The sequence below is a fragment of the Hyperolius riggenbachi genome, chromosome 2, assembly GCF_040937935.1.
Source record: "Hyperolius riggenbachi isolate aHypRig1 chromosome 2, aHypRig1.pri, whole genome shotgun sequence".
NCBI lineage: Eukaryota > Metazoa > Chordata > Amphibia > Anura > Hyperoliidae > Hyperolius > Hyperolius riggenbachi.
This window is the reverse complement of record NC_090647.1, coordinates 176928493-176946717: the sequence shown is the minus strand read 5'-3', so window position 1 is coordinate 176946717 and position 18225 is coordinate 176928493. Positions and strand designations below refer to the sequence as shown.

The 18225-nt window shown below is 43.2% G+C and overlaps 1 long non-coding RNA gene across 4 annotated transcripts in view; it reads left to right on the top strand.

The window, feature by feature from the left end:
- The window catches only part of LOC137544166 (uncharacterized), a 218850-nt gene that overhangs the window by 123967 nt on the left and 76658 nt on the right, over positions 1-18225 (top strand). For 2 of the 4 annotated variants that reach the window (XR_011025753.1, XR_011025749.1), the window contains one exon: positions 15319-15674. The exons of the other annotated variants lie outside the window; for them this stretch is intronic. This is a non-coding gene — a long non-coding RNA (uncharacterized lncRNA). Of the gene's footprint in view, positions 1-15318; positions 15675-18225 lie in introns of those variants that run through there. 4 annotated transcript variants of the gene reach the window in all.

Here is an 18225-nt window from a genome sequence, read left to right as displayed (position 1 = left end):
GTGCAGGCCATGGCGGTTTTCAAGCCCATATGGTCGCCGGGCTGTGGTAGCTCAATGATAGAACAACAGTGACTGTCCAGCTGATCAAATTTGGTCTGTCCACAATGAAGCAACGATCTTATTATCTTGGGAATGCCCCCCCCCCCCGACACACTCATATAGCTGTCGGTCATTGCTTCATTGTGATACGCATGCCCCTTCACCAGCGGCAAGGTAATGATCACGAAGGGGAATCTGCACATGTACAAGCCTTTTGTTTTGTTGTTGCAGCGGTAGTGCAGCCAGAAAAATTAGGCAGGCATGTACACACACCAGTGGCCTTAAAAATTCAGGAAACCGCCTGGAGTCCTGGACCCTGTCGGTGGTGGCAGAGAAGGCAGTCAACTGGCCTGCGGGCAGAGATGCGGTGTGGGGACTGACTTAGTCTTGGGGCAGGCAGTCACACAGCATGCAGGCAGAGATGCTGTGTGTGGGGACTGACTTAGTCTTCGGGCAGGCCTGAGTGTGCTTTGCAGACCAGGCATCAGTGGTCAGATGGACCCTTGACCCAACGCTTCGTGCTAGAGATGTCACCACTTGCCTTTCAACATCACGGTACAATTTAGGTATGCCCTTTTTGGAGAAAAAATTGTGGTCTGGTTTCTTCCACTATGGTGTGTGGCTTTGCTTTTGTGTGCTGCTTTTCCTCAGGTGGTCATCCCATTGCAGTTTGTGCTTTGTAATTATGTGTCTTAGTAAGGTAGTTGTCCCTACGCAGGTCTTGGTCTTCCCACGGCTCAATTTTCGGTGGCAGAGAGTTCAGATGGCATTGCTCTCATCTGAGGCAGACATGCAAAAAATGTTCACACCGCTGAGCCCTGGGGTGATGGCACTTTGGTGGTGGCAGCTGACTGAGTGTTAAGTGGGGTGCCAGAATCAGAGCAGGAGGAGGAAGATATGTCACGCTTCCGTGCAGAAGTTGAGAAAGATGAGGAGTTCTGTGTTAAATAGTCAACTACGTCCTGATAATATTGGGGGTTGATGGCACGTGCCTTCTTCTGAACACTGTACTTTGGTCGAGGGCTGCACAAAATCATGACAGCGCGACCTCGAACAGACCTGCCAGGTGGCCTGCCTCTGCCTTTTGTTTTGTCCATATTGGGAGGGATGACTAATACAATGTGCAGTCACACAGGCGCAGTTAACAGGTATGCACAGAGTGTTATATCACACTGTGGGCACTCACATAGGTAGGTGGGTGCACTGAACACAACAGGTAGGTATATGCAGTAATGGGTATTACAATGTGCACCTGTCACACACAGACAGGTACCGGACAGACACAGTGACACTGTGTGCGCTCACGTAGGTAGGTGGGTGCACTGTGAACAACAGGTAGGTATATGCGGTGATGGGTATTACAGTGTGCACCTGTCACACACAGACAGGTACCGGACACGCACAGTGACACTGTGTGCGCTCACGTAGGTAGGTGGGTGCACACAGTAAACAACAGGTAGGTAGATAGGCATATGCAGTGATGGGTATTTACAATGTGCACCTGTCACACACACAGGTAGTCACTGAATGTGCTGGGCCTGGCAGTGGCACACACAGTAGGAATTACCAAGGCTGTTTATGCAACACAAGTGTCAGTGGGACACATACAAAAAAAACAAACAAAAAATAGATCACAAGAACAAGATTAGCTCTCAAAAGAGCTGTTGATAGGTGCTTTTTTAGCAATAAGAATCCGCAAGGAGCAAGCTAACAAGCCTACAAGAGCCTAACTTAGCTTTCCCTATGAGAGTCTACAGCAGTTTTCCCTTTTCTAATTAATGCAGGCACACGAGTGAGTCCAAAGCCTGATGCTGCCTGCCTTTTATAAGGGGGAGAGGAGTGGCTCCAGGAGGGAGTGTAGCCTGATTGGCTACAATGTGCCTGCTGACTGTGATGTAGAGGGTCAAAGTTGACCCTTATGATGCACTATGGGGGCGAACCGAATGTCCGGAAAAGTTTGTGGTTCTCCGCGATCGCGAACCCCGGAAGTTCGCCGGGAACCGTTTGCCGGCGAACCGTTTGGGCCATCTCTACTCTAGATACGCCTCTCAATGGTACTGTGTTTGAAATCGTCTGCACAGTTGAAGGCTCAGTGTGCCTAATGAGACCGTGTAATGGGATGTATGATTTCAGTGTTGTCAGTGGCTGTACTCCTCTGCTGATCTTCCTGCTTATTGTACTATTTTAAAAAGTCTTGAACTTTGTTTGAGGGCTTCGGAATGCACATGTGATATCTGGTAATTGTATTGCTGTGTCTTATCTTTAATGAGCCAATGCTAAAGGTGAGCCATCCTCTCCACTTGACATAGAGTACAGAGACTTCAGCAGTGTTTTATGATGGTTCACAGTGTGACATAAACTGAAGTTGTGTCATTGCTTCAGATATATACATTAGAAGACCTGCGGACCTGCATAGTGTCACAGTGGAGCTTGTATATTTCTTTCCACTACAATATTTTCTCTTTTACTCAGATCAGTTCTAGGATCACATGTATGCTGACTTGTTGGAGTCTCAATCTAGGCAAGCAGCAAACAACTGCTAGACTGCACATGAGACAGACTAGAACCGCTTGTAACCATTGTTTATAAATAATCACTACCCAGCACTTGCCAACCCCATCCTCCTGCATGGATATCCACAGTCACTCAAGATGAGATCAGTAGATCAACAACGTCTGTGCAAAGTAATTGTACTGTTTAGCTGCTTACCTGATTTAACACCACCATTTTTTATTTATTTTTTTTATCTAGAAATTTAACCACTTGACCTCCAAGGGTTTTTAAAAATAATGAAAATGTATTTCATTTTTCTATGGGAAGGTGTATAATAGGGTATTTGGATGTGGTTTTACTTTTTGGCCACAAGATGGAGATACAGAGTTAGTGTGTTCTAAAAATAGAAACATAGCCAATTGTTTATTATTTGTTTATATTTATGTAAACACAGGAGCGTAGAAACTCGTACTGGTGGTGGTAGCAAACCTGTGAGGTTTGCTTTACATTTCTGCAAACCTCTGGGCCCTACAGAGGCTCCCCTCATCTTCCTCCTCCAGGTGTTTCTAGTGCTGCGCCACTGAAGTGTGGCTGCACAGCGACTGCGCAGTAGCATGGACCCAATCGGGCTTGGCTTTTTCTGCTGAAGACCTAGTTGCTCCATGCTACTGCGCATTCACAAGTTGGTGACAAGCTTTTGTCGATGGTTTTGCAGCAGGGACAGCACTGGAATAGCCCAGGGGAGGTGGACCCTCCCAAGGTAACAATTTAGGGGAATTTTTTTTCTCACAGGTTTTCTTTTAAAGGAAACCAGAGATGAACATCTTGGCACAAAATAAATATATCCCCCTATAGATCTTACAAAATAAACACTATAGCTGGTATTTTCGCCGCTCTGGTTGTGCCTTCTTTTATGTTTTTGTTTTACTAAAACTCCACGCAAAACACAGTTCATCAGAAAAACATATTATTTAGGGGGCTGTGTGCAAAATGAAATCACCATTTCTAAAAACCTCTTATGACTAACAAATGTGTATTAAAAAAAGTTTTTCAATATACCCTTACATTAGCTGCTCCTCTCATCTCATCACAGTTCTCTGTGATGCTATGAATATACAGAACAGGAAAGCGGGGCAGGCTTGGGCTTGAAAAGAAATCAGAGAAGACCGACTCAGCTATGACGACTCCTGAGCAAAGCCAGACTGAATGCTCAGCCGGGGATTTTATCAGGGCTGTTAACAAGCAGGCTGAGCAGTGAAGAATGAAACAAGAGAGCAGGGTAGGTGTTTTCTCTGAACCCACTGATGTATATGGTGAAATACATGAGGGTGCTTCGTCTCTGGTTCACTTTAAGCAGTTCAAGTCGAATGAATAGCTTGAAATTGTACCAACGTAATTGTTGAACTGCCAGAGTTAAAAAAAAAAAGAAGGTAAGGTAACCAAAAAACCTAAAATAATTGTACAACTACACAAAATGGCCAAAATGAGTTAACAACTAACAGCTGTTCTGAAGCAGTGGAGGTTGATCAAGGTTTGAAAGTTGTCCCTACCAATTTATACGTGTCCCAACTTTTCCTGATTACTAACAACCACCCTTGTCTGCATATAAGTAGGGTTGGGAGACATTGGGGTACCATACCCTCGTAAACTGACTACAATAATTTTTACATTGTTCACCACATTTTAGACCCAGAAAGCAATGTATACTTTGCTTTTAGGAAACAAATAGCTTTAACTTCATCAATTTTAAAATGTACAGTCCAAGTTACTGACCATAAATATTAAAACGTCTGTGCTTCAAGGTACATCTTATATTCCACATAACTGGCCAAGCATAATGTTGCAGTTCTCAGGCTACTGCATTAGAGGCATTCTATGATTTTTATAGTTCATAGGACTTGTATGGTGTACAACAGAGAGAATGTAGGGCAGCCTACTGTACACAACACTGTGTGGTGACGGGGCCGCCTAACATTTGGTTGAGATGCCGAATACACACCATGCTGGATGGACAATGCATATAAACCCAAAAGCAGTTGCTTACGGTGACGTGAAGTACTTCTTGGCTTTATATGTGTCTAAAATATAGTGTCCAATGTAAACCTTTGTAGATGCTTAAGACAAGCATGGAGTATGTCAAAACTGTTGATGGAGTCCTGTAATGATCGATAAATCTGGATAGAGATAATAACCAGTCTATTGAATTCCATTGTAGTCACACATGTTTTGAATTGGTGTAACATTGGTGGTCTGGTTTTGCCCATCTGTGTATTATGCTCACTTATTGGCTAAAATGGCTTTCCAATAAGGCAGCAGTTTTTCTAGCCAAGTTTGATATCATACCACCAGTGGTTTATGCACTTGATTCATTGTTCATAATGTATTATTATTATTTAGTATTTATATAGCGCTAACATCTTCCGCAGCGCTGTACAGAGTACATAGTCTTATCACTTAACTGTCCCTAAGAGGGGCTCACAATCTAATCCCTTCCATAGTCATTTGTCTATGTATGTATTGTGTAATATGCATCATACACTTGGGACAATTTGGGGCAGCCAATTAACCTAATTGTATAGTTTTGGGATGTGGGAGGAAACCGGAGTACACAGAGGAAAACCCCACAGACACAGGGAGAACATACAAACTCTGTGAAGATAGCTCCTTAGCTGGGATTCGAAACGGGAACCGCAAGGAAAGAGTGCTAACCACCACACCACCGTGTAAGCTTCTTGCTTGGTTGGTGTATAAAAACATGTTTATGCCAAGATAGTTGAGCAAATCATTATTCTGCTATTGTATTTTCTCAAAAATGTTGACTGTCTATTTAATGGGCTGCTTTAAAAATCTGAATTTAACAGCCTGATGAAACCAGCAGTGAGCCCTTGATATATATGAAAACTCAGTTTCTGACATCTTGCATTAAAAAAAGAACATGTACTGTACTTGAACCACTACAGTTTATAGATTCGAAAATCTTGGAAATCAAGGCATTTGTTCTTACAAACAATATTCTGTGAACATAAGTGTCTGAAAGTGCCTTCTTTTTAATTAGAATATTTGATTGGGTGTTTTGGCTCAAACTCAACTGGATAGAGACGCACCCTGAAAAGCATGAATGTATTCCAAATTGAGTTAACATATCAACTATCAGTAAGCACTGCAGCTTATTCAGACACTTGCACATTTTCTGAAGCTGAAGATTAAGGGATGTGTGGCTTTTCTATTTCAGTGCATTCAGTCTGAAAACATAAATACCAGAAAACAAGAATCAAGTGTCAGGAAAATATGATAACTCATTAAAATGTACAAGTGGTTGCAAACCATGCATGCTATCATTTTCAGGTAAACGGAATACTTACAGCATAGATAGAGGCATACTTTACATGCATACATATAAATCACTAAAGAAAAAAAGGAACAATAAATGCAAGTCTAAAAACTAAAGAAACAATATTCAAATACAACTAATACAGGCTTAACTGTGCCAGCTTTAGTCATTATTTGGCTATAGTTATTACTAGAGGATTCCACAAATGCAAAATGATAATATAGAGGATTTATCGAATCAAGAGATGGTAACAAAGCTGAGACCACTGTATGATCTGTGCAGATACTCAACGGCTAAGCAGTCTCAGGGGAAAATTCAATCAGCTGGCTGGGATGTTTTTAGTTATTCCTCTGGAATAAGGCACTAATCGTTGAGTGATTTTCCTCCCGCCATCTTATATCTATAAAAGATGAGCTGGAATTTAATTTAAAATCATTTTTACAAGGAACATGCCTTTTCCACTCTTTCCATATATGACCAAACAGGGGTAAAGATGTGCCTTGGTGTGGATAAATTTAGGTTAAAAACCGATAAAAGCGAGAGATGGCTTACCTCAGGGACAACAGTCATATGCCACAAACAAGGTTTATTATGCACAGCCTTGTTCGTGGCAGATCACTACACTATCTGGGCTCCAGTTATCTCTGAGTCATTTATCTCCTTAGGGTGTTTGAACACCCCACCTCCTTACCTTCCATATAAGAAATCTTATACTGTTCCATCCTTTGCCCTAAATACAAATGGAGGGGAGGGAGAACATGGTTTCTCAGTACCATAGAAAGGAGCAAAGGACATTTTGAGAGCAATGGTATGGGCTAGAGCTACATGACTCTTTATAGCTGTACACCTCATGGAGCAGAATGATGCATAGTCATGGTGTCCCCTAGACCAGGGGCCCCACTCCTCGGTCCAAGCACCTGTGTCAGTCCACGTGCTGTGTTGTTCTGGTCTGCTGGCCTCGCCTCTCTATCCATGTCAACTATGCATAACAGAAGATATGCCATAGTGCCGGGAGCTGTGCTGCAGTATACCCCAAACACTCCCAATGCATGTCACCTAACATATGTCAATAACCATACAGTGTTTGCTGCAGCACTGTCAGCAACTGTAAGGAGTGGAGAACACAGCACACACAGTGCTGTGGTATCTCTGCATGCTGCTTTACATAGCTGAGTGAGGAGGGGACTCAGTCTGAGGAGGGGGGTGCTTGTTGCTAGGGGGGGTGGGAGAGTTGTTATACTGGCCACGATGATTGTAGATGAGAGTAGAAAGGTTGTTCTGCCACATTTTGCTGGGGGGGGAGTTGGTGTAACACTTTTTGTCACACTTTGCTTGGGTGGTGAGAGTAAGGCCACAGTTTGCGTTTGGTGGTGATGGATGTGATACTAGGCACACTCTGCTCTGTTGGGGGGTTGGTTGTTTGGGAAGGAGACCCTGCCCCACTTAAATGGGTGTGTGTGTGGTTTGTGGGTTAAATTGTTTTCTCCCCAAACCTCCCCAAGTCCTTAGATTTTTTTTTTCAGAATGTGGTCCTTAGGGGGGAAAAAAAGGTTGGGGACTGTTGCCCTAGTCCATCAATGATTAATCATTGAGTATCCTGGATTTTAATTGCAACTGCTGTTCAAAGTACAGCAACATGTTGTTGAGATTTCAAGCTGATAAGGGCAGTTCCATTTCCAAACCAGATAATGAAGCTGACCATGACCCTTTGCAAAAGTCTTAATGGTTTTTATTGTCTGAGGAACTGACTCATTTTTGGTCAAAAAGATGAGCAAAATGAAATGTCTTCCTTTCTCCTGTCTAATGTTTATTAATATTTTAAAACTGGATGTGGCTTTTTACATTAGCTGTCCACAACTCCAACTACATTTTTAAAGAGTGTAAGGTATATCAAAGTATATATAGCACTATTTTCTGTAATGCAACTGAGAATAAAGTTTGCAGTTTGCAGTAAGGACAGATCATTGTGAGCGTTATCTTAGTGCATTCTGTGGTGTACCAAAAGTCTGATGATGCTCTGTAGCTTGCCCACAGCTCATCAACTCGTGTTTTACTACTGAGGATTCCAGAAAACAAATACTATTTCATTAAAATTGATTTCATAGACAAAGATATACAGAGCATGTTATAAAGCATATTACTGCTATTTGGATAAAACATTATGTATCCAGACAGTGGAAGCCTCTGTGGTAATAGCACTGTAATAGATCACCTTAGCTATGCCTGTGATACCCAGAAATATTACTTTCTTGAAGGAAGATTTAAGTTTAGTCATGTATATTTATTTTTGTCTTTGCACAGTTGACACAGCTTTTATCTCTCTTCCTAAATGGTTTAAAGTGCTGCTGCCACCATTGTTCTAGTTTTTGTTACCACTATCTTTAGCTGGGATAATTACCGATATTGCATGACACTAAAGGCGCGTACATACGCCATAATTCCACAAACGACGGGTTCGACAGACCCTCCTGCTGGGTGAACGTTCTGCCGATGGTAGCACGTGTGTATGCGCTGTCGGCAGACTGATAAGGCTGTTTCTGAACGATCCACTTAGTGGATCGTTCAGAAACAGCCTTATCAGTCTGCTGACAGTGTGTACACACGTGCTACTGTCAGCAGAACGTCCGCCCAGCGGGAGGGTCTTGCGGACCCATCGTTTGAGGAAATATGGCATGTATATGCACCTTAAAGCTGGCCAACTTGGCAGCCAATCGACCAGCCAATGGAATTAGTCGCATGTATTGTTTGGACATACATACTGCAAAGTCTCCAGCCATCATGCACAAAGCTGGATTGGACAAGGGCTCCGGGGGGGAGGGAGGGGAAGGCTTGGCCACCCCTCTCCTCCAGAGTCCCCCCATACCATGGTCCATGCGGGCTGGTATAGCTCAGGGTGCGAATCCCCCCACGGCCTGGACTCCGCATTCTGACTTTTTTTTTATTCCCCACTCTCTGGACAATAAAGAAAAATGTTTCAAAAAAATAGGTAAAGTTGCCAGGGATCCTTATACTGGCATAGTGTGGCTGTACAGCGATCCCTGGCCAAAGCATTGCCACCCTCTGGAAACCCCATCATGAAATTCATTGCTCTTTCTTTTGATATATGTACAATTACATATATTTATCACATATAAGGTGGAACTTTAGATACAAATTAAACACATTGTTTCACTTACCTGGGGCTTCCCCAAGCCCCCAGCAGCCGTCCTGTCCCGTGCCACTCCCCGACGAGCCCCCGTTCTCCCACCGCCAGCTACTTTCGGTTTCGCGGCCGGGCCACTGCGCCTGTGCGGCTCTGGCCATGCGTATACTTTCTTTGCGTTCCCCGCTATTGCAGAGGGGAACGCGGAGAAAGGATACGCTTGGCAGGGCTGCGCTGGCCTCGACTTACAAGTCGAGGTACTGAACGGAGCGGCGGCGGGGGAACGGAGACTTGTGGAGACTCGGCGCGGGACAGGTCAGCTGCTGGGGGCTTGCAGAAGCCCCTGGTAAGTGAAACAATGTGTTTAATTTGTATGTACAGTTCCGCTTTAAATGTATACATTTTTTCCTATTGTAACTTCAAAATCTACAGTATTTTCTCCAAAAATATAAGGTCTTTTTGAATTTTTTTTCATCTTGTACCAACGGCTCTCCTTAACACACCCTGCAAATTTGGTGATTCTAATTAGAAGGGGGATTTGCTATAAACCCCGAAAGTTGGAAGCCATTAGGCAAAAAGAAACCCCAAAAAAACGCTAAAGTATTCCAGCAAATTTGCATTACTCAAAGCAAAAACTTATTGTCGCAAAATAAAGTGAAAATAATATTGGCATTTTCATTCATCACTGGCCTCATTGTTGTGTTGCAATCCTACTTTTCAGGATGTGCAATGCAACAACTACAATGTGAAAATACCCTGAGGATACTTTCACACTGATGCATTTCATGTAGCCCCTCCCCCATGAAGAGTGTGAGTATATATGATATACAATGCATGCTTGTAAGCATATCTTGCACTCCTCATTTCGGCTCCAGTCCCCACGTTTACTTGACAGCTTCTGAACTGGGCACTACAGGTCCAGGCTCTCTGTCACGTGACCACAGTGAGCTTGGAGCTCGTGTGGCCTGTTCAGAAGTTTGCGGGTAAACACGTGGATGCAAGCCGAAGCGAGGACAGGTAGATACACGTGCTGCAGCACACTCCAATGCTAGCTCTGCATACGGGGCACCCGCTGTTAATCACCTCCAGTACATCAACCCCCACGTTTAATGATATATGTGTGTGTGTGTGTGTGTGTGTGTGTGTGTGTGTGTGTGTGTGTGTGTGTGTGTGTGTGTGTGTGTGTGTTTCATCTGCATTTTGTTTGATTGTGTTAATGTTAATTTAATGCAATCCACAGTTTGTTCTTACTTTATAACTTAGCACAATGTATTGGTGAAGAACAAAAAATATAGTGAGCTTGCAAACTGATTTTATTATTATTATTATTATTATTATACTTTGTAGCTAAAGAGCTTTGGGCTCCAGTGGAAGTTTTACATTGGGCCCCCCAAGCACTCTATATATAAAAATGATATGGTGCACAAACCCTGCCAAGGATATACACAGTGAGAGGGGTTGGGGAACAGCTTGTTAATGATTACCACTTTTTAAAGCATCTATAGAAGTGATCATTACCAGCACAGGTCCAATCAAGAGCTTATACTGCTGCTAATACTGCAGCTGAAGGAGGGCCTCTTGGGTCACCTCTGGCCCAAGGGCCCCGGGGCGGTCTCAACAATTGCATCCCCTATTGCTATGCCACTGATTGCACATACTATTTGCTGTGAGCCCAACATTTAACTTTGGCACACTGGAGATCTGACGATACTCCCACCTTGCCACAGCAAGTCTTGCCTTTAAGAGAACCCGAGGTGGGATTTAATTATGTTAGTGGGGCACAGAGACTGATTGTGCACACTAACACCAGCCTCTGTTGCCCCATGGTGTGCCTCCAGGACCCCCCTGCGCGCTGCTATACCCTCCGCAGTGCTAGCGACACACAGCGTGTCGCTAGCACAATGTTTAGCTATGCGGTGTCAGTCAGCGCTGCTCCCCCGCCTCCTCTGTATCGGCGCTACCCACGTCCCTTCCCTCCAATCAGCGGGAGGGAAGGGACGCAGGCAGGTAGCGCCGATACAGAGGAGGCGGGGGAGCGGCGCTAACAGACACGGCATAGGTAAACATTGTGCTGGCGATGCGCAGGGGGTCCGGGAGGCACACCATGGGGCAACAGAGGCTGTTGTTAGTGTGCACAACCAGCCTCTGCGCCCCACTAACATAATTAAATCCCACCTCGGGTTCTCTTTACTCTGGGTTAATTTACACATGGAAGTGAAACTTAGAGCATCAGGCATAAGTTTGCCTACATTTAAGTATGCTTAAAGAGGACCTGAACTCAGAACTTCCTCTCTGTTCTAAAATATATGCAACAGCATAATAATCCTTACAGAAAAAAAACATTTCTTTGTTACAGCTGATACAAATCCTAAAATAAATATCCAGTATTTCTACTTCCTGCTTTCATGGAAGCAGACATATTGTTAACATCAATAACCTCCTTAGAACTCAGATAGCTGCTATACCTATTGAGGAAGGGTCAGGTGACCCGTAACATGTAGTGTGTCGAAACTCAATAAACTACAAATGCAAGTTTGAAGCTTGTGGCGTGCCTAAGCCTTTTTCTACACTGTTTGGACATATTGTTAACATCCTGTGCTTTCAAATGAGCTTGCCATGGCTGTCAGGTGACACAGGGGAAAGATCAAATTACAACTTGTGAATAGACATAAATAAGGGGGAATTAGACAGGCTAAACTCTCTAAATACATACAGGTGCAATTCTCTGTGTTTTCCTTCTGTCCTGTGCTAGAGTTCAGGTCAACTTTAATCTCTCACACACACCCATGAGTTTTGATTTCCCCCGCAATATAAAACAGGCTGTTACCAGGAAAAGGTGGGAATAAATATTTACATCTAAGGATTGGTTGTAACAGTCTCAGTTGTGGGGTAATGTTTATGGTTATGGTTCTTTGTGTATTCTTCTTCATATTAGTTTTGAGTTATTCCATTTATGGTTGTATTTCACCTCTTTCTATGTCAATCATCAAGCAAAGTAGATGCAGATATCTAGAAGCTTTTATATTTTTGGCTCAACAATAGTGTAATATTGATAAAAAGTGACAATGCTTGTTGTTATACCGTGTGCTTACAACATTTTTAATAGAAATTAATGTTCACAAAAAAAAAAGAAAAAGAAAAGAAAGAAAAGTACACTACAGAACACACCTCTAACGGTCCTTTTATACTTAATTAGTTGCTCTCAGTTATAACTGAAAGAAAACTGATTTTTAAAGTAATGCCCAAGTTGTCCTATAGCACTGTTCACATGTAACGCATTTTAACTGAAATCTTCTTCCCAATGCACTGCTATGGAAAAAACGCGAACCAACGCACACAAACACGTACTAATGCATACTAACTGATTACGTGTAGACGGGGCCTAAGTGCATTGCCACTAAGGCTGTCTGCCATCATAAATTATATTGAGCAGTCTTTTCAATACCTTTCCACTTGGTTATTAAAGGATTTGAAAACTGCAATCCACCCAGAACCACATGAAGCACATTAGAATTCACCAACCTATTGATTTAGTACAGTGTTTGTTCAAATCATAGATTACAGTGCTTAGGATCAAATAGTGTATCTGGGTTTATCTACGGTAGTCATTTTGTGGTGGGCAGCATGTATTCTGCATGCTTAAAGGGAACCCAAGGTGAGAGGGATATGGATAAACTGCCATATTAATTTCCTTTCAAGCAATACCAGTTGCCTGGCAGTCCTTTTGATCTTGTGTCTCTTATACTTTTGGCCATAGACCCTGCACAAGCATCAACAGATCAGGTACTCAGGTGACTCAGCTACTGGATAAGTCATATGCTTGTTCCAGGGTTTTGACTCAAACATTAGATATGCTAGAAGATCAACAGGGCTTCAAGGCAACTGGCATGGTTTGCAAGGAAATAAATATGGCAGCCTCCATATCCCTCTCACCTCGGGTTCCCTTTAAATTATAAACTTAGTCCATCTGCAGTAAAGTGCAGTGCACCCACGCTCTAGTTTCCTATCAGTGCACCAGTGGTACCAGCTGCTGCCTTTTCGATATACAGTATTTGTAAATGTAAATGCCCTTTTTTTTTACAACAGTAAAGATTCATTGTAGAACTGATAACAAACATAAAAATAGTCTAAAATATTAAAATATAGCATGGTGTGAAATGTCATAACTATGGCATACATAATGACGGAATGAAAAAAAAAATGTGTGTGTATATATACATTTTTTTTGTGTACAATGACATTTAACCTCCTTAGCAGTAACTCCCTGCTGAACACGGGGTAAGCCGCCGCAGAGGATTTCTCAGGCCCTGATTTCACAGGCCCTGCGTGTTTTTTCAGACACGCAGCTAGCACTTTGCTAGCTGTGTGTTTGATTCAATCGCCGCTGATCCGCTGCTACCCGCCTTGATACATGCCCCCCCCGCATACCTCTTGCGCAGCCTGGCCAATCGCCGCTATGCGCTATGGAGTGGATCGGGACTCCCTGTGACGTCACAACGTCGATGATGTCACTCCGTTTGTCACCATGGCGATGGGAGAAGCCCTCAAGAAAATCCCGTTCAGAACGGGATTTCCTTATGGGCAAGCACGCCGGCGGTGATTAGAAGTGGGGACTCGGGAGGGATGCCGCAGGGAGGGGGGAAGCATGAAGCTAGCGCTAGGCTAGCTACATGCTAAAATAAAAAGTTAAAAAAACGAGGCCGCGGCCCGCGGGAATCATACCGCCAGGAAGGTTAAATGTGTTGTAATGGCTATTTTTTCAGTATTACTGCAGAAGAGTCAGTGTTACCTTCAGCTTGAATAAATCAGGTCATTTGGAAATGTAGTCTTTGGTTGGATTAAGTGAGCAGAGCCATGTCAGGTTCCATTTCTTGCTATCAGTTAACCCACCAGGTCTAAATCAACAGTGTTCATTCCACACCACAGAGTCCTAAGCACAGGGCTGGATTTAGGCCAAGGCTGATGGCACCACAGGAGCAAGGGCACCAAAGCAGATGACTAAACTTTTGCAGCATTTACAAGCTTGCAATTCACGGAAATCAGGTAAGCGCCTGACCCCAGCCGCCTTGCTCTCTGTGCACGTTTGCATTGTGTCGGGCAGCTATGGACTTGGGCAGCATCGGAGACAGAGGGGAAGAGGGAGCTTTGGCATTGAGGACGAGATGAGAATTGAGTGACACTGATGGCTGCTGTAGTGTGAAGGTGAGCTGGCTACCTATACTGAAAGCGGGGGTGGAAAAAGGAGGGTGAGTCAACTGGCTACTCATACTAGAGAGAAAGGGGGGAGGGGTCATCTGGCTACCTATACTGAAGGGGGGCGGCTGGTGACAGTGGCCTTGGGCGGTAAAGAGTACAAATCCGGCCCTGCCTAAGCACAATTCACACTGAACAGATGACTTAGTATCCATCCCTTCACCTTTAACAACAACAACATCCTTTTTAAATGGTAAGTCTGCAGGTAGGATGCTAGTCGTAAATTTAGTGGAGGATTGGGTGAACTTTTGAGATAACGGAAAGCATGGATTCTTCTACTGACATTGTAATCCTAGTGAGAAATGTAAAAATGACTTCAGGCTTTGTATGTATTTCATAAGTATAGTTACTTTATATTTTTAAAGCTATATTGAGAATGTTAATTACTAGCCTAAACTAATACAAATCAAGGGGTCTCACCTTAATGGGATCTACTACTCCCTACTATTTAAGTCCCTTTTAACCCATAGTTTTGGGATATTAGTGCCCCTGGTGACTTGAAGTCATCATCTATGCATATAACATGTGGCCAGAGGGACGTATAGTCACCTTCACCCCCCTCCAGATTCTGGCAATGCCAACAGTTGTAGAGCCTGAAGGGAGTTGTAAGCACACTTATCAATCTATCTGTGCCTTTTTAGTAAAAATCCAACGATCACAGCAGGGAGTCACACAGGCAGAGTGTAGATGTGTTGAATGATTTACTGACTGCCTTGCCATGACCCTCTTCCATTTTTTAAATACCTTCTCTTAGGAAATGGCTTGCATACTGTGGCAGCCTTTGTGTACTGTGTGTTTTTGCTGCAGTCTAAATGTGTTGATCTCTGTGCTCCCTAACTAAACCCCCTTGAAAGTAAAACATGGAGAAATGATATCAAGTGTGACTAGTATGAATTGTCACGCAGCCGTGAGACATTCAGCTAGTCTGGAGAAAAGTTAATATTAACCATGGTAGATAAATGTCAATTTCGGTGGGTTTTGACATAATATTATGTTTATATTAAAGGGAATATTATTCTGTTTTCTCTCTTGCTCTGAACCTGCTGGTTTCCCTTTTCAGAAAACTGATAAAATATGTGATCATCCTCTGCCAAGGATCTCAATTCCTCTTCTGTGCAGACGGCAGGGTTTATATGATAAAATTTTAATGACCCTGGACCTGCATAATAATGCGAGGCACCAGCACATTTTCAATAATGCTTACGATTCTGTGAAGACTGGCACCGAGTGATATCCCTACAGCTGAATCCTCCATGGCCGAAGAAGCAAGCTTGCAGAAGATAGACTCTGCTCCAGAGAAAGCCCCATTATCATTCAGCGGTCGTCCTGATGAAACAGATTTATGAATCCCTGCCAACAAAACTATATTACAGACTGTAAATTAAAATGGGGTTTAACTCATCCCCAGCCAAAGGATGCCGTTTTCATTTTTAGAATTACATTTTGTGACACAGCATACATAACTCTACAACCCTTTCACCTTCCCAAAATAAGAGTACAAAATGTAAGTTACGTGGCGCCTTGGCGTCCGTGAACAGGAAGGCGGTGGCGTGGTGGTGGCGATGTAAGCAGAAGTACTCTTTCCGTGGAATGGATCTTTCTGTGACTTTATATTTCCTAATCTTTTTTGCAATGTCATTTGGTAATTTATTCATGAAATGTTTGCTATATAGATTAACCCTGTGTCTTAACGGCAAAGAAGGCTTGGAACGGCTAACGCTCGTGCGCAACGCTGAATATCAATAATATCTTTCAGCGGCGTGATTTGTAATGGTAATGACAAAGAGCTAATGCTCATAAAAGAAGTCACATATGTCACTGCTGAGGTTGACGTTTCTTCTTTAAAAAAAAAAAAAAGGAATTCCGGTGACAGCAGGGAAAAAAAGAATGGCTCGGTGGCTTGGCACCAACACACACAGTTGTCACCTTTGTCACCTTTGTGTCACATCTCAAAAGTTAGCTGGAGGAAACATTAAATTCAAATCTTTCTACAACAGACAAATTAAAAGTAGAGATACAGTAAGGAGTGTGAATAAATGCTGTTATAAGGCTGTGAATTTCATAATTATGCAGTTTGAGTTTCTGCTTTATAAGTTAATTCTAGCTAAATCCACTTTTTAATTTATGCAACGAGGAGTTTGTGTGTATTTATCCACGTATCCCATCATGCTCCAGACAATCTTTTAAGTTTGGTAGCCTTATTTGTCTATATGAGTAGACAATTAACGACCGCCTAATGCCGATAGGACGCCGTACAAGCGGCCTTTCCATGTCAGGAGGGTGTCTCTGTGAACAGCCTGCGAGCCCCCGACTGCGGCTCACAAGCTAAATATAAACACGCAGGGAAGAAATCTGTTTACATCATACGGCGCTGCTGCTGCGCAGCGCCATAAAGGAGATCGGCGAAGTCTGACAGGCTGAAGCCTATTAGAGGCGGAGCAGGACGAATCTCCGTCCTGTGCCGCCCATAGCCTGCGGGAGAGGGAGGGAAGGAAGGGGAGGCTGGGAATCGCTGCAGAGGGGGGCTTTGAAGAGCCCCCCGCAAGGCACAAGTAGCCGGTGGCGATCAGAGACCCCCCCAGCAGGACATCCCCCTAGTGAGGGAAAAAGGGGGGAAATCTGATCGCCCTGGCTGATTCCTGATCTGTGCTGTGGGCTGGAGAGCCCACGCAGCACAGATCAGCCAGAAATCCCCTGGTCCTTAAAGGAGTTATCAGGGAATTTTTAATAAAATAAACACTACTTATCGGGGGCTTCCTCCAGCCCCAAGCTCCCAGGACCTCCCTCGCCGCAGCTCTCCCTTCAGCCGTTTGCCGGAGCTCCGACCCGGTCCCTGGCGATGACGTCAGAGCGACCTGGAGGTCGCTCTGTACTGCGCCTGAGCGATCGGCGCTGTCAATCACAGCCACGTGGGCCGGAGCGGACTGCATTAATAAACACATGGTGTAGCTGCAAATGAATATTACATACTAACCTCACCATCAGTTCCTCCCAGAAGCTCACCATTTTCTTCTTACAGTGATCCCTTCCAGTTCTGACAATATTTTGTCAGAACTGAAATATACTAATTGCTGTCAGTTATATATCAGCTGCTGTCAGTTACAGCTGAATGTGCAAGGTAATGTCCATGTTTCCCTATGGCTCAAGTGGGCAATATTACAGTTTAACAGTGTGCTGACCAGGAAGCTGTTATGGGGTAATGGCCATTTTTAAAATGGAGGACAGAGATTTCCATTGATCACAGTGGACAAATGGGATGCAGAAGAGGAGAAAGAGATTGAGGAGTAGACTACACAGGAGATAAGTATGACCTGTGTATGTTTATTTTGACTTTTTATTTTCAGTTCAGGTTCTCTTTAATATATCAGGAGTTAAGCTGAAATGGTCATTAGGGGTGGTTCGCTGAATTTGTGTGCCATGTGTTTGCATTTTTGCATTTGTGGCACATCAATTGTGTTTCAACGGCACCATATTTGACCTGCAGATTTCTTATTCTTCATGTGTTTTGTGTGGCAGTGATGCTTTATTCCATGTGCAATGTGTAATGCAAATCAGTGGAGATGCAGAAAAATCACATTTGTTATTTGAAGCTCATATCCAATTTTGAAGCTAATTACTGTAGATACATTCTCATTATTATAATTATTTTGTAATAATAATATATATCATCTTCCGTGATGCTGTATAATATACTGTAGTATACTTGTGCAAATTAAATTCATTGGTATGCACAGAAAAATCACGTACAAAATCAGTACAAAAATGAAAAATCAAGGAGGAAATACAATCAAGAGACCAGACTGAAAATCGCAAAATGCAGAATCAGGCATGTGGACAAATAAAAAAATGATTGCATGCAAAGTTTGCATGGATTGGAAGCGTATACGCTGCCCAAAGGGGACAATCATGCACATTTCTAAATTAAAGGAGCACTATGGCAAAAAATGTAAAAATGTAAAATATGTGC